Source organism: Panulirus ornatus, chromosome 14 (genome assembly GCF_036320965.1).
Source record: "Panulirus ornatus isolate Po-2019 chromosome 14, ASM3632096v1, whole genome shotgun sequence".
In the NCBI taxonomy this organism is placed as follows: Eukaryota; Metazoa; Arthropoda; class Malacostraca; order Decapoda; family Palinuridae; genus Panulirus; species Panulirus ornatus.
In genome coordinates, this window is record NC_092237.1 from 54342044 (window position 1) to 54354543 (window position 12500).

Here is a 12500-nt window from a genome sequence, read left to right on the forward strand (position 1 = left end):
TTTTCTTTCTCGTAACTCTCCTGATGATGTGATGATTACACGAAAGTGTACTTGGGAACTTATCGTGTTTCATTTCCCCGTGGACTCATAGGAATATCATATATATATATATATATATATATATATATATATATATATATATATATATATATATATATATATATATATTTTTTTTTTTTTTTTTTTTTCAAACTATTCGCCATTTCCCGCCTTATCTGTTCCTTCTTTTGGAAAATTAAAAAAAAAAATAATGAGAGGGGAGGATTTCCAGCCCCCCGCTCCCTCCCCTTTTAGTCGCCTTCTACGACACGCAGGGAATACGTGGAAAGTATTCTTTCTCCCCTATCCCTAGGGATATATATATATATATATATATATATATATATATATATATATATATATATATATATATATATATATATATATATATATATATTTCTGTGTACGTGAGAGATGTCTTTTAGTGTGCTGCATTTCAAGCAGCTAACCTGCTCGTATCATAAAACATTTCGGTTTGTCCTCCAAACGCCGCCTGAACTCGGCATTCAGCGCTGCATCGAATTTCATAATTGCCGGCTATCGACCGAGGGAGATGATATATCGATCCCTCACTGTCCCCGCACTCAGGACCACGGTGCGCGTCCCACGTCGTTCTCGGGTCCCGAAGAAGTGAGCCTTCAGGAGCGGGAGGCGGCAGTCTCTCGAAGGCTGGGGGCAGGCTTTACCCTCGTCAGTGGCCGGGGAGAGAGAGAGAGAGAGAGAGAGAGAGAGAGAGAGAGAGAGAGAGAGAGAGAGAGAGAGAGAGACCTCTTGCTTTCTCAGCCTCGATGACGCCCTCCGTCGTTTGGTTCCTTGGCGATTATACATTTTCGAGTCGGTCGGTCACTCTCGCTCTTGCTCTGTTCAGAGATCATTTAAAATCATTAGCTCCCATGCGATGGGCGGGTTTGGAATATGTGTGATCTTCCCTCCATCTTTCGTCTGGCTGACTCTGAAGATGTTCCAACAAATTTGTTGTCTATTTTTCAATGAAAGACTTGTTTATTCCAAGGGGCGGCTACGTCCAGACTTCTCTTCAGCGCAGCGCTGGCAAAATCTAAATGTATGATGAACTTCAAACGCTGTCATTCTATCAGATGATCCTCAGAGCAGCTGAAACCAAATATTAGATCCTTAACTTCGCCTAATGGCTATAATCATATACTAAACCAATATAACCTCTTCTGCAAGACAGTACGACCATTTGAGCACGATGGTGCGAGCCTTAATACAAGACGGTACGACCCTTAACCACGACGGTACGACCTTTGCGCACAATGGTACGACCCTTGGGGTAACATTTATGCATAAGATCACTCAGTGATGGCCGCATCTGAGACGCAGATCCTTTAAAATTATCTAACAGCGAAGCTTTAATATTAGATTCTCGTTGTATGTCGCCTCTTCTTCTTATTTTTTTTTTCCCAGCGCATTAAGAAGGTTGTTCAATGTGGTCACTCTCTCAAGCTTTTCATCAGCCGACCACTGACGCTCCTTCGATTGTCCACGACCCAGCTCTTCAACGCCGGAAGCCTTCGCTTAGGGATTCCATATGTTGGCCTGGCTGCCTCACACAGCGCAGCCGTCTCCATCTGAGTGTGAGAGAGAAAGAGATTGCCTCTTGCATGGACAAACTTCGGGAAAGTATACGAATGAAGGAAATGACTCGAGATAAGCAGATGAAGAAGGATATAATGACAGAGAAATGGAGAAAAGAACTATGGAAACAGACCAGTTTCCCGATGTATGACTGCCCCTGAGAGTATCCTACAGCGGGAGGAAGGACTCCGTCTCCTCGTGTAGTGATTCCTGCGCCGTCCTGCGCAGCTTATGTACTCCCTACATATCCTCAGTGATGAGAGATGCTTAACTATAAATAAGGACGATACGAAGTAAAGCAGTCTCAGAAGTGCTAATGCTCCGGCAGTAGACCTGGTTCCATGACTGAGGTTCCTGAGATTTCCATGTAAACTGTTTAATTTCCTACTACTTTGTGTCGACTGTTCAGAACATTCGTATCATTTCACTGCCGAGTATGACAGAAGCAGCTCACAAACTACCTCCTAAACCCTCACGTCTTAACGAGAATCTTGGTGGCGAGGTGGAATTGTCAGCGAACGCGGCGGCGGTAAAGAAAAAGAGGAATAGTAAGAGATGGAGGGACGGACTGGTGGGAAACAAAAAAGCTACACAACCTGCCAAGCATATACAAGAAATGAGGGAGTCTGACTGGTTGGTGTGTGTGCTGAGTGATTGAAGTGGAGGTGGAGGAGAGGGAGGAGAGCGTCAAGCCTCACTGACACAGGGTGAGGGAGGCCTATCTGGGAGCTGAGAGGCGAAGTAAATACGAACAATGAGAGGCTTAGATGGCCAATGTTTTCAGTATGGAAGTGAGCACGACAGTATAAACCCTCGACGGTGCAGCCGCTTAAAAACGACGGTGCAACCCCTTGAGCACGAGGTACAACCCACTGAGCACGAAGGTACAAGACGACCACATAACACTACGGTACGACCCTTGAGCACTCCTGCACGACCTTGGAGTATGATGATGGTGAGGCTTTTGACCTGACCCTGTGAGGGCGGTACACCGTCGTGCTCAACAGTCGTAACGTCATGGTCAGGGAGTAAACGAATTTCATGATACGATACCGTACAAGAACATCTTAACCCCCCCAACCAACATCCAAGGCTCAATTGGTTGATGGGCGAATTTCCTGAGCTCAGGCGGTGGATCTGGTTAGTGCGCAAGTTTCCACGAATAATTACGAAGCTTAAGAGCGGCCACATACCAAACCTAAGCCAGTGATTTGTTTTAAATGTTAATGAAGGCAATTATATTATTATGGAGGGCATTTATCTTCAAAGGATCATAAAACAGGAGGGCAAAAAGAAAAAAAAAAAATACATTACTGCTTCGAACTGGACTAAAATTTCGGGGTTGGAATAATAAATTTCACACAGCATCCCTTGCAACCTTGAGAACTATTGTATCCCACTGCTGGCCACACAGATAGGGCGTCTTGAGGATCCTTGCCAAGACGGTTAATGTGTCTCGAAACAAAAGTCACTTTACAAGTGAATGCGACACATCACCACAATACTCGGAGTCTTACGCAGCTCATTCTCACATACCATAAAAACCAAACGAATGGTGGCGGAACATCGTGTAAATATACCAGGACAATGGAGTCTCACGATGTATATAAGACCGCGAATGAGATACTGCAGTTCTTACCTGTGTCTTACGTAATGCCATGTACAGACAGACTCGCGCATTAGAAGCCAATGACATAGTCCGCATTTGCATGGAGGCGAGTACGTGTGAGTTATAACGTATAAGCTCTATGGTCAGGGATTACTATCAATATATGCTACCTTACCTTCCTGCCTCAGGAACCCCTTCAGGTAGCTCCCTGGGAGTGGGGCGATGCTGCGTCTGTGTGAGGTAAGTGAGGGGTAAGTGCTCGACGTCTTAACAAAGACAGTTGTATCTCTGGGCGTGAAGCGGTCTTGTGACACGCTGAATCGGTGTTCTGTAATACTGCAGAGGTGGGTGGTGTGAGGAGCGCGGAAGAGAAATGTACATAACTCGCATGTGTCCTGGGGAGTGTGGGGGCGAAGTATACATCTCTTCGTGAGGGATGACGCTTATGGAGTCATGAGTGTAACGTTGATGCAGAGTTTATGAAAGCCGAGTAGTGGGACTGTGCTGGGAGGATCATTGTCTCGTTATGTGATGAATGCTTGTGGTCGGTAGGTACCCAGTGACGTGCTAGGCGCCCACTGACCGAGTGCTATCTCATTTTTTTTGCAGTGGTTAGCAGCCTATTCATACTTGATTTTAACAGGGTAGATGACCAGGGAGGTGAGCCTTAGTTTACGATGAATATATATATATATATATATATATTCTTTTTTTTTTTTTTTTTTTTTCATACTATTTGCCATTTCCCGCGATAGCGAGGTAGCGTTAAGAACAGAGGACTGGGCCTTTGAGGGAATATCTTCTCCTGGCCCCCTTCTCTGTTCCTTCTTTTGGAAAATTAAAAAAAAAACGAGAGGGGAGGATTTCCAGCCCCCCGCTCCCTCCCCTTTTAGTCGCCTTCTACGACACGCAGGGAATACGTGGGAAGCATTCTTTCTCCCCTATCCCAAGGGATAATATATATATATATATATATATATATATATATATATATATATATATATATATATATACTTTTTTTCCTTTTACGGATGAATTACACACCAATTTACACACAAGGCCTGATTCGTAAAAGTGTGCGAGCCACGCGTGTAAAACATGGCGGAGAACAGGCTGGGCTGAGTCAGTTTTACACAAAATATTAAATGCTTCGTGAACATCAGACACTCTGTGGCTAACCTCCTGACCTTAGCAAAACACGATACACCTGGTGAACCATTCTGGAAAAGTAGGAGCACTGTCAGTCATCCCTGCTGAACTTTTAATCGCTCGGAATCATGCTACTCAAGAGAGATGCAAAATCAAAATGGATGGCAATGCATGATCACCCGAGTGAAATGATCAATGAACGCATCGTCTACGGAGAAAGGGGTGAGACGTGTGGTCTTAATTTCTCGAGATGATGGGTCCAAATAACTCATAGGGCTAAGCTCATCGATATAAGCTGACTGATCCAAATGACACCGAGTAAGCTTGACCGATTCAGTTCACAGCAAGTAAGCTGACCGATACACGTGACATCGAATAAGCTGACATATTCAAATGACACCAGGTAAGCTGACTGGCACACTTGACAACCAGTAAGCTGATCGATTCAAATGACACCAAGTAAGCTGACTGGCACACTTGACAACCAGTAAGCTGATCGATTCAAATGACACCAAGTAAGCTGACTGGCACACTTGACAACCAGTAAGCTGATCGATTCAAATGACACCAAGTAAGCTGACATCAAGTGAGCACACTGGTCCACATACTATAATCAAAACTGACCCGTCCAAATAACACAATCAAGCTGATTAGTGCCAATCAATGCAAGCTTAGTGGTGTAATTAGTAAGTCTGCAGTGATTAATTCTAATCAGTACACTGTGCTTATCCTTAATTCGTCTAATCAATAAGAGAAAATGGGAAATATCCCATTGACTATGGTTCACTGAAACAATACAAACATAATAATAAATTTTTTCACACTAAAGAAAATAAATACTTGAAGTAAAGCAAACATAAACACCATAAACACTACATAATCAAGAATCATAGTATAGGTTCACTGATACTACAGTTATGCTTGAACAAGCAAACTCGTTTGAACAATTACACACATACACACACGCACAATCATAGAACAAATACACTGTTCTGAGAACTCATGCCTCTTGAACACAAAACGAATACAAAAACGCTCATCCTACCTACATACATCCCTAAATACACACAATACACACACACACCTCCCCTGCAATTACTAAGAACAGCAAAGACACACGATCTTGCCAAAGAACGCTTTTCCGAAATCGCAAGCCAACAATTAAACATCCAGTCTAACCCATACCTACGCTTAATACATATGCACTTTACCAGCACATCTGACCACGGACTTCCATCAGGCCCACATAAACCCTGACTATACACGGTGACCTAAGAAACAAGCCCTCACTAACAACCATCAGCAATTATTATTATCATAATTATATCTATTATTATCATTATGATTATCATTATTATTATCATTATTATTATCATTGTCATTATTATCATTATTATTACTATTATCATTATCATTATTATTATTATTATTATTATTATTATTATTATTATTATTATTATTATTATTATCATTATTATCATTATTATTATCAGTTAATAATATTATTATCATTATCAATATTATTATTATTAGTATTATCATTATTATCATTATTCTCTACCTCTTCGTCGCTCTCGCCTGAGCGAGGTAACACTGGGGATAAACAAACCCAGTCCTCACTATTATCATAAACTTTTACCCTGCAGACGCACATACGCCAGCAACGTGCAAGACACAAACATGCATACATATAAATATTCATGGACGCGTGTGCTTACAAAACAAATACTTCGAACGTCGCATCTATGCAAGAATAAATAAAATGATAAATAAATTGTTTAATAATACACATGTGCAACACGAGACATACCCAAGTACACGCCCTTAGAAAAACATGCTTACAGAGAAATCATAAACACAAACACGTGTGTGTGTATATATATATATATATATATATATATATATATATATATATATATATATATATATATATATATATATATATATATGTGTGTGTGTGTGTGTGTGTGTGTGTGTGTCGAAGAGCACCGAAATGTATGAACTTCGCCTCCGATTAAAAAGCAGTTGAAAGACGCATCCAATAATGAAAATAAAACAGAATAAAAATAAATCTAAATAAAACAATTAACTGGCATCTCGACGGCCGCCTCCCATTGGCTGACGGGTCCAGGTGGCTGGGTGCATTCGACGTTGACGCCTCCCCCGGTGGCCGTGCCGGGGCAGACAGAAGAGGAGCCCCTGGGTAGAGGGGGCACGGAAGGATGGAGTGGAGGGAGGTGGTTTGTGGGGTGTGGGGAAGCCAAGGGGTTGGTTGGTTGATTAAGCACCAGTGAAGGGATAGCAGGAGGGGGGGGGGGGGTCAGAGCGCACCCCTTCCTTCTCCCCTCACCCAACCCTTCACCATATTATCATTAATAATTCTTTCGAGTCTAAATCTGTCACGTTTCACAACTTATTTCAGCTTAATGTCCAGATATCGCCTGGAGGTAAAAAAAAATATGCCAAAGACATCGATCAGTTCCGTGGGCAAAAGTGGCATTTTTCTCCAAGAAAACGGGTCAAAAAAACCATACAATATATGGAGCATAACATGGGCAACATCCAAGCTAGGTTCATGAGTCTTCACGCCATCCATCAGGTATATAGTTAGACGTGTTTCACCTGAGTTCTTTAGGTCAGACGGATCTTATGATCACTACAAATAGGGTGAGCCACAGTTCTCGTTGACAGACAGACAGACAGACGGACGGACGGATGAACAAAGTCATCCAAAAACATCGGCTGTTACACAAGAGACATATAGAGAAAAAAAAATCTAAAAATCCACTAAAAAATTCAGTGAAAAAAATTGTGAAACAAAAAAAATAATTTTCATTTCTCAATGTCTTTCGTAACAACTCTAAACCAGACCCTTTGTAGAAAAAAAGAATAAAAATAAGGCAACCATTCCACCTCGTAAGAAACACATTACTCTTCATTCGTCTTCTTTCTCTCTCTCTATTTCTCTTGGCCTTTTCCATGTACGACTTAAGACCTTGACTCGATGAATACTTCTTTCAGTGACGAGGACAAAAAAAAAGAAAAAAGAAAAAAGTCGACATGCATTATCTTTAATTAGCTAACAAAGAGATGGTTTACAGGTTTAAAGTCTGAAGGTTTTTCCAGTTAGTATATATATATATATATATATATATATATATATATATATATATATATATATATATATATATATATATATATATATATATATACATATATATATATATATATATATATATATATATATATATATATATATATATATATATATATATATATATATATATATTGGTCACACTGTGAGTTAAGTTTGTATATCAAAAGAGTGGTTTACGGAACCTAAGACAGATCATTAAGATTAAAAAAAGCAGAGGTGACAGAAAGAAAGAGATACAGGAAAAAAATATGGCCTGCAGTATGTTGAACGAGGCGAGAGTTGCATGATGGACAGACACTATATGATACATTGGTGTAACGAAATTTTAAATAGTTATTTGTTGACATAATTGCTGGTTAATTAATATTTGGTACCAATTATACCTGAGTAAATTAATGATTGAGAACCTAAAATTAACTATGTGTATGTGTGTGTGTGTGTGTGTGTGTGTGTGTGTGTTTGTTTGTGTGAGTATATATATATATATATATATATATATATATATATATATATATATATATATATATATATATATGCATGTGTTTTTCTGTGTATGTATAAATGAACTACTACATGTATATTCATATGTTAACGTTCTGATATATATATATATATATATATATATATATATATATATATATATATATATATATATATATATATATATATATATATTATCCCTGGGGATAGGGGATTAAGAATACTTCCCACGTATTCCCTGCGTGTCGTAGAAGGCGACTAAAAGGGGAGGGAGCAGGGGGCTGGAAATCCTCCCCTCTCGTTTTTTTTTTAATTTTTCCAAAAGAAGGAACAGAGGGGGCCAGGTGAGGATATTCCAAAAAAGGCCCAGTCCTCTGTTCTTAACGCTACCTCGCTAACGCGGGAAATGGCGAATAGTTTAAAAGAAAGAAAAGAAAGAAATATATATATATATATATATATATATATATATATATATATATATATAAATATATATATATATATATATATATATATATATATATATATATATATATATATATATATATATATATATATATATATATATATATATATGATTTCTCATTAGCTGGTTCTTCCGTAGTTATGAAGAGTTCACGAAAGCCATTACCTGCGTCACGACGTGAGCACAAATACGTTTACTTCGTAAATCAAGTTTTGACGTATTGGACGTCACAGAAAACGAGCGATGGCCCAGACGAGAAGGGCTGGATGAAGGAGCGATGGTAAGGGGGGAAGCAGGGGGTCGTGGTGGGGGAAGGATATTGATGGTCATCATATGTTCGCGTCCGCTGAATGTCCCCAGCCTCGGACGGTAATGGTGTGACCCCCCACCTCCCTTAAATATCGACAGCACTCAATGCTGGAGGTGGTTGCTGCTCTCTCTCTCTCTATTTAAACAGTGGCACCTCTGCTCCTAGTCTAATCCGACGTCTCGCCTCGTCCGGAATCAAAACATAAAATCGGCATCGCTCGGTGTGTGTGTGTGTGTGTGTGTGTGTGTGTGTGTGTGTGTGTGTGTGTGTGTGTGTGTGTGTGTGTGCGGAGCAGCCCACCCTAACGCTTGCAATGGGGGTCTCCCCTACAAATGTAGTCTGGGGGGTCTTCCCTACACACATATATATGGTAGGGAGTCTGACTCATAGTCGTAGGCACGTGAGTCTGCCTCAGACATGTATGACAGGGGATCTGACCTATAATCATAGACAGGAGTCTGCTCTACACACATATGTGATAGCGGGTTTGCCGCTTAATTATAAACAAGTCTGCCTTACAAAAACAAATATCAACAGGAGGCAGGGGGGCTGTCCTGCCCTTTAATTACAAGGAGGTGTCTACCCTATGATTATAGGCAGGGGGTTCTGCCCTAAAGACACTGCCAGATTTTGGGTTCGTCTCCAGACTCGATATATTCGCTAGGGTCAGTTTGAGTAGCGGGTCTGTCCGCCCGCCGGGTAGGAAGGAGTGGTCAGCCAAGTAGGTTCTGATCTTTGCACACAAGACAGCGCTCGCTGCTCAAAGCTCACTCGAGAATTTACAGAAACATCAAAATTTACGTGAACTTTAGAATCATTTGATTATGACTTCCTTCTCGATGGAGAAATAGAAATATGCTTTTTCATTGCACATGACAAGTGTTCAACAGTTTTTCATGAATTTATACACGAAATGCCTAAAATTTTGTGTCGTTGTTGTGTAATTTCGAAAGTTCAACTTGACACACACACACACACACACACACATATATATATATATATATATATATATATATATATATATATATATGATTTTCTGTTCACACAGAATTTTCTGGCTATGTTTACAGAATACTTTGTAAAGACTGTAATATATGTTGGATGGACTGGAAAGGATCTTTATGTTAGACTTAAGCAACATAAATATAGTATAAGAAGAGGACAAGAATCAAATGCTTTGTTTAATCATGTTAAAAACTATGACCATTGTATTGACTGGAGTAACGCTAATTCAGCTATTAACTGTAATTCCTTTACCACGAGAAATATCAGTGAATCTTCAATTATCAAATACACGAAGAGCTATAACAGTAATGTTAGTGAAGGTCTATATAAACTGGATAGCTTTGTCGTAGGCAAAATTTGTATATAGTTCCCTTTCCTGTCCACATAATGAAAATCATATGACAGGCATGATGCTAGACCCCGAACACCACCATCCGGTAACGCTTGTTTACCAATGGCGAGTTAGCTACGTCTTTTCCTCGTATATCAACTGACTGTTCTATCCAGCAACTCATTCTTGTATCTCCCCTCACAGTGTGATCGTAATACGAAAGTGCACTTGGGAGCTTAACGTGTGTCATTTTCCTCGTGGTCTTATCCACACACACACACACACATATCATATATATATATATATATATATATATATATATATATATATATATATATATATATATATATATATATATATATATATATATCTTTCGTACTATTCGCCATTTCCCGTATTAGCGAGGTAGCGTTATGGACAGAGGACTAAGCCTTACAGGGAATATCCTCACCTGGCCCCCTTCTCTGTTCCTTCTTTTGGAATTATTACAGCGTCCAGCAATAGAATAGTTATACGACAAGCAACAGCAACGGTGTGGCACTAAAACACAAACTGATCCACGCCAGGTTACGGGGAATCGATGCCGCACACAACGTAGCAAAGATGATCTGCAATGACCCGCTATAATCATGACGCCTCACATCTACTCAGATGAGGCGACCGAGCACACAGCACCAGAGCAGATGCCATAATACAGGAAGCATCGACTCACGTCGCACGGCGCACTCAATGACGAAAGCATGTGAGGAGACGGGAGGGAGAGAAAGGAGTGCAAAACAGACGTACGAAGAATGTGTGCGAACGTCATACTGTGCACAGAAGAGGCACAGTCACAGCCCGCTCTCGCCACTAATAAACCTGCCCATCAATCACCCTCCTCTCTGGGCTATCAACTTCTTTAAATGGAATCAACTTTCAAAGTCACGTCTCTGTTCTCCAGTGAATCCCATTATCCATTTTTTTTCCTGAGCACGGACGAAAACGATTCTATATGAATGACTCAAAATTAAAAGTGTGTTATATTTCTTCTACTGTGTTCCTATATTCAGAAATAACAAGGACGGCAAATGAATACTAATGACTGGCTAAATAAGAGGCTGTGCTGTGAACTGGGAAGGCCACTGGCTGGATAAGGAGGCTGTGCTGTGAACTGGGAAGGCCACTGGGTAAATAAGAGCCTGTGCTGCGAACTGGGAAGGCCACTGGGTAAATAAATGCCTGTGCTGCGAACTGGGAAGGCCACTGGGTAAATAAATGCCTGTGCTGCGAACTGGGAGAATGACGTATGCTGCATGCTGCTGGTGTGTGTGTGGTCACTGGGCCAGTCGACGGTCCCTCCTAATTCAAGGATTCTTATCATGCGTGTACGTGGTCTCTCCCTCTTCAATCACTGGCTGCTTTGCCTCAACCCTTGAGCACCACGACTCGACCTTTATGGGTCAGGTGAAAGGTCAGACCATCTCACACATCAGGGGGTTATACCGTCCAGCTTAACGGCCGGGCTCTCATACTCAAGGACCGTAACGTCATACTCAAGGATCGTACAGTCATACTCAAGGACCGTAACGTCATACTCAAGGATCGTACAGTCATACTCAAGGACCGTAACGTCATACTCAAGGATCGTACAGTCATACTCAAGGACCGTAACGTCATACTCAAGGATCGTACAGTCATACTCAAGGATCGTACAGTCATACTCAAGGACCGTAACGTCATACTCAAGGATCGTACAGTCATACTCAAGGACCGTAACGTCATACTCAAGGATTGTACCGTCATACTCAGGGATCGTAACGTCTTACTCAAGGATCGTACAGTCATACTCAAGGACCGTACCGTCATACTCATGGACCGTACCGTCATACTCAAGGACCGTACCGTCATACTCAAGGACCGTACCGTCATACTCAGGGACCGCACCGTCAGACTCAAGGGATTAAGAGATATGGCAAATAACGCCACCACTGGCCCATCATCATCCACCGGCTCGAAGATGGTTCCTGGAGGAGCTACCGTAGTTCCTCAACCTCAGTCCAGTCACCCTTCCAAATACCGACAGCTGGAGCGATAGGTCGCTTCCTCTGATGCCATAAAGTTGTCCTCCTCTTCATCATCAAGTGCCACCTTCATAACATGATGGCATCCGTCCCTCTCTACACCATCTGATTCTTGTCCCTACCGCTTATCTCCTCCACAAAGACCATTGCCACACTCAAAGAGGAAAAATGATCGTCTCTTTTAATTCAGTTGTATGCTCCTTCTACCGCGGCTTCTCCTGTACCTCCCGACAGCTTTGGGAAAGAGCGAGCATCCTCCAGCCCCGCGTTTGGAGCGGATGCAACAGACTTAAAA